The sequence below is a fragment of the Coregonus clupeaformis genome, unplaced genomic scaffold (genome assembly GCF_020615455.1).
Source record: "Coregonus clupeaformis isolate EN_2021a unplaced genomic scaffold, ASM2061545v1 scaf2611, whole genome shotgun sequence".
NCBI lineage: Eukaryota > Metazoa > Chordata > Actinopteri > Salmoniformes > Salmonidae > Coregonus > Coregonus clupeaformis.
Genome location: NW_025536065.1, coordinates 47,501 through 52,500, shown reverse-complemented (window position 1 = coordinate 52,500; position 5,000 = coordinate 47,501).

Below are 5,000 nucleotides of genomic sequence, written 5' to 3'. Positions count from 1 at the left end.
ATGTCTCATGTAAAGGGAAAAGAAAGACTAATGGACGGGCTAAAGATAAAGAACTGTCAAATCATGGCTAAAGAGCTAGGGAACGATGAGCTTGTGGTGCCCTTTTTGAACTTGCCTGCATACATTACAGATGGAAACTAAGAGGCTGGAAAGTGAAGGCGACCACGCCAATCAAGAGGAGGATGTGGCCAGGAACAGACATTGTAGACGGGACGAGATTTTGCAAGGTGAAGTTCACAGACAATGTGCAATCCTTGCCATATTCTACCAAATTTAACACTGTCGAGGGATTTGAATATTTTCGTGTAATCCATGACAATCAAGTGAAGGTATGTAGACTATGTATTCAGCCGGGGCACATACTTAAGGAATGTCCAGAATTCACTTGCCATAAATGTAGTGAACAAGGGCATTATGCCAGAGAATGTTTGAACATAGGTAATGTGTGTGAAATGTGTGACAGACCGAAAGTTAGATGTAGCTGTAAGAAGGGAAAAGATCACTTACTTTTGCAAACAATGGACCTCACTTCTGAGGAAGAGGAGGGGAGTGTGTTTATGGAAGGAGAAAAAGAGAGTGACATGGGGAGTGTGACTTCAGAGACAGTGGCAGATATGCCGGAAGAGCCTGTAATGTCTTCTGGCAAAACACGAGACGCAGTTTTGGTCTCTGCTGCTGACAAGGTGGAACAGCAGCACATGATGGGTGAAATACATACACAGGTAGAGATGGTGCAAGGTGCTTCTCAGGTGCCTGAGCCAGTTTCAAGCGTGTGTAAAAATGACACCAAAGAGCGAGCTGGGTCCACTGAAGTCACTGGCACTGTTAAAGCGCACTTTTCAAAAGGCTTCCCTGCCGCTCCAAATCAGGAGACGGAGGATGAAATAGATAGTGAGGATCATCAGTTGTTTGCAAAAAATAAGAGGTCATTGTCGAAAACTAGGGAGATGATGGGATTTGGAAAAAAGAAAAAGTAGGTTTTGAAAGGACTTGTTTTGCTCTGATTATACCTCTGCACACATTACTAATGATTACAGTCGCATCCCTAAATGGTAACAGTTTGAGAAACATGAGCAAATTTGAGCAGGTTTTAGTGTCTGTTAAGGCAGACATGTTGTGTTTTCAAGAGACCAATTGGACAGATTCCAAAATACAGGAGATTAAGAGTAAATGGTCTGATTTAATTTTTTGTAGTCATGGAAGTGATAAAACATGTGGTGTGGCTATTTTGATAAAAAACGATGTGGTTCAAAATGTAAAACAAATATATGCTGACAATGATGGCAGACTTATTGCAATTGAATTTGAAGTGCAAAATGTAGTTTTTCGTTTAATCAATGTTTATGCTTCAAACATTGAATCTGAAAGGAGAGAAATGTTTCACAACTTAAAAACACTGTGCTCAGAAAACTGTATATTGATGGGAGACTTTAATGTGAGGTGTAGTAGAATGGATGCCTCTAGTTGTGCTAGATTCAGATATGACTCTTCTAGAAATGCATTATGGAAACTTATGAATGAGGAGAATCTAGTAGATATATGGAGGGCTGAAAATCCAAACAGAAGAGTGTTTTCTAGAAGGCAGGTGGTGCTAAAGGAATTAAAACAAAGCAGAATTGATTTATGTCTAGCAAAACAAGAATTGGTGCAGCATGTTAAGAAGATGTCATATAACTTTACAGCATATAGTGATCACGCAGTAATGTCATTTCAAATGGGTTTTGGTGTGGAGAGGAGAGGGGGAGGTGTCTGGTGTTTAAATGCCAGTCTGTTAAAGGAGGAAGGATATAGAAATGAAATTGTTGAATGTATTAATGATGAAATGTCTAATGTACTGTTAAAAGAGAATGTGTGTTTATGGTGGGAGGAAGTGAAAGGAAAAGTAAAAAACAGGAGTATTAGGTATGCTAGAAATCACAACCGGTTAGATAAGCAGAAAGAAACAATGCTTAGAAATAGGATGTTGCATGAACTTGAAAAGGCTGATACTGATCCAGACTATGATGTTGTGAACTATTTGAAAATCCATGCAGAGCTGGGTCGTTATGAAAAAAAGAAATGTTTGGGTGCTATTGTTAGGAGTAGGGCACAGTACGCTTTGGAGGGAGAGAAATGTACATCCTTTTTTTTGGGGGCTTGAAAAAGAAAACAAACTAAGAGTTACATTGTAGAGTTGGAAAATGAAAAAGGTGTAAAGGTAAACGATTTTGTTGAGATCTTAGATACAGTTGAATCCTTTTACAGAAATCTTTACAAAAAGAATGATGTAGATAAAGTATGTGTTGAAAAAGTGCTGGATACAATTAGTGCCAAAGTATCTCAGGTAGATAGAATGATGTGTGATGAAGAGATTTCGATTATGGAAATCAAGGAAGCAATTGTTAACACTCAAGGCAATAAAAGTCCGGGTTTGGATGGTTTAACAAATGAGTTCTATAAAGTCTTTGTAGATATTTTGGCACCCATTTTAGGGAAGGTGTTTCATTATATGGAAGAGAATAAGGAAATCCCTGAGTCTATGTCAACTGGTATGCTAACGATTTTATTCAAGAATAGGGGCAGTAGATTAAAGTTAGAAAATTATAGGCCTATTAGTCTTCTAAATTCCGATTATAAGATATTGACTAAAGTGTTAGCGAATAGGATGAAAAAGGTGATTGGGAGTATTATTGCATCAACACAAGCCTACGGTATACCTGGAAGAGATGTTGCAGATGTAATTTGTACAATTAGAGATGTTGTTAATCAAATGAAAAATGAAGGCGGTATAGTATTAAGTTTGGATTTTAACAAAGCCTTTGATAGAGTGGAGCATAGCTTCCTATTACAGACTATGGAGAGGTTTGGTTTTGGGCCAAAGTTTGTAGCTTGGATCAACCTGTTGTACAGCGGGGCTAAAAGTTGTGTCAAATGTAACGGAGTGGTAACAGATACTTTTCCTGTAGAGAGGTCAGTAAGGCAGGGCTGTCCTTTGTCAGCTCTGTTGTACAGTATTTCTACAGAACCGTTAGCTACTTTAATAAATAGTAATAAAGAGGTAAGGGGTGTCGGAATCCCAGGTGGTGGTATCAGTGTTGTACATCAGTACGCTGATGACACTACTTGCACTGTGAAAGATATAGGAAGCATTGGAAGCATTATGAGAATCATAGATATATATGGTAAGGCATCGGGCGCTAAAGTTAATATAGAGAAGACTGAAATAATGTTTGTTGGGGATATCGATGCAAATAAGTGTGAGATTCCATTCAAGATAGCAAGGGATTTTATTAAAGTGCTGGGAGTAAACATTGGTGTAAAGGAGAAAGAGGCAAAAGATATAACTTGGACTGGGATCCTTAATAAAGTCAAGCTAACGTTAAATTTCTGGAAAAATAGAAAATTAAGGTTAAAAGGTAAAGTAATTGTTGCAAATGCTTTGGTATTATCTAAATTTGTGTATGTTTTGGGAGTCCTGGACATGCCTGAGTGGGTGCTAAATGAATTAAATAAGGTGGTGTCTAATTTTATATGGGATGGTAAAGGTGTTAGAATATCTCAGAAAACATTGATAGCTGACTATGTGGATGGAGGTTTAAAACTTGTAGATTTAGATGTCAAAAGAAAAGCTATTAGGATAAAAACAGTAAAGAAATATTTGTATGACAGTGAAGATTATGGCTGGAAACACTTCTTTAAGGTCTACTTAGAGGAGAGTGGTGGATGTGGAGATAATGGTTTATTGATGGGGCTTAAAAGGAAAATGTTTGAAAAGGTACCAGATTTTTATAAAGAGGTGCTAAATGCATGGGCAGAGTTGTTGCCTAATGTATATTATGAATGTGGTCATATTGACCTGATTATGAATCAACCTATATTTCTGAATGAGAAAATCAAGAACAAAGAACAAGTTTTGTATAATAAAGTATTTAGGAGTGCAGGTCTACGACAAATAAAAGATTATACCTATGAGGTAATTCCAGGGTTTTTACCTGAAGAAGCTATTTTTGATATTATCAAGGAATGGGATGAAGAGGTGGGAAGGGGAACAGTGAATAATATGTATGACAAGATAAAGAATAGCATACCAAGCGCATGGGTGGATTTAATAAATAGTGAGGTTGAAAGAGAAAATCTGTTTGTATTTCCTAATTTGTTCATTGGTAGCAGTGAGAAGAAAGTACATTTATCTACTATACCAGTGAAAATATTGTATAGAATAATGGTAGGAAAATGTTATAGAAGGCCGGCTGCTGAAAAATTTTGGAAAACAGTTTTTCCAGAATTGGATGAAAAAAAGATATGGGAAAATTTAAATGTAAAATATAATAGTAAGGAGTGTGAAAATAATGATTTTAAGTTAAGACACAATAGAATATTTACAAAGGTGGTGTTACATCAAATTAATTGTGAAGTAAAAAGGGAATGCGATATATGTGGATGTTTCCCAGAAACGCTTATGCATTTGTTTATAGAATGTGAGGAATTAAAAGATATGTTTTGTAAAGTTAAGGAAATGTTAAGTAAAAACTGGGGGGGTGATTTCTTGAAAAAGTATGTGTGGGAGGAACTTGTGTTATTTGGAGTGTCTGGTAAATGTGATGGCGTTAATGTGTGCTTGTTGAATATTGTTTTGAGTTTTGTGAGGTATGCTATTTTTTGTAGGAGGAATTATGGTTTTTTTGACAGGAAGAGGGTGAAGGTGTGGGGCATTTTCATATCACTGTTTAGTAAACACATGGATATGTTGTTTAATTATGGGATGGAAGATTTTGATGAACATTTTGTTGAGGGGTGTGGGTTGATTGCAAAGGTGGATGGTGGAGGAATCACTTATAATTTTGAAAGAATTATTTTGAATATTTTCTTTGTTTATTTTATTTGATAGGGGGTGTTTTTAATCTGCCTATTTTGTGGGTGGAATTTGTTATGTCTTAGTCATGTCTGGGGTTTTTTTTGTATACTAGTTTTTGTTGTATTTTTATTTCTTTGGGTTCTTTGATTTGATAGGGGGTGAATTG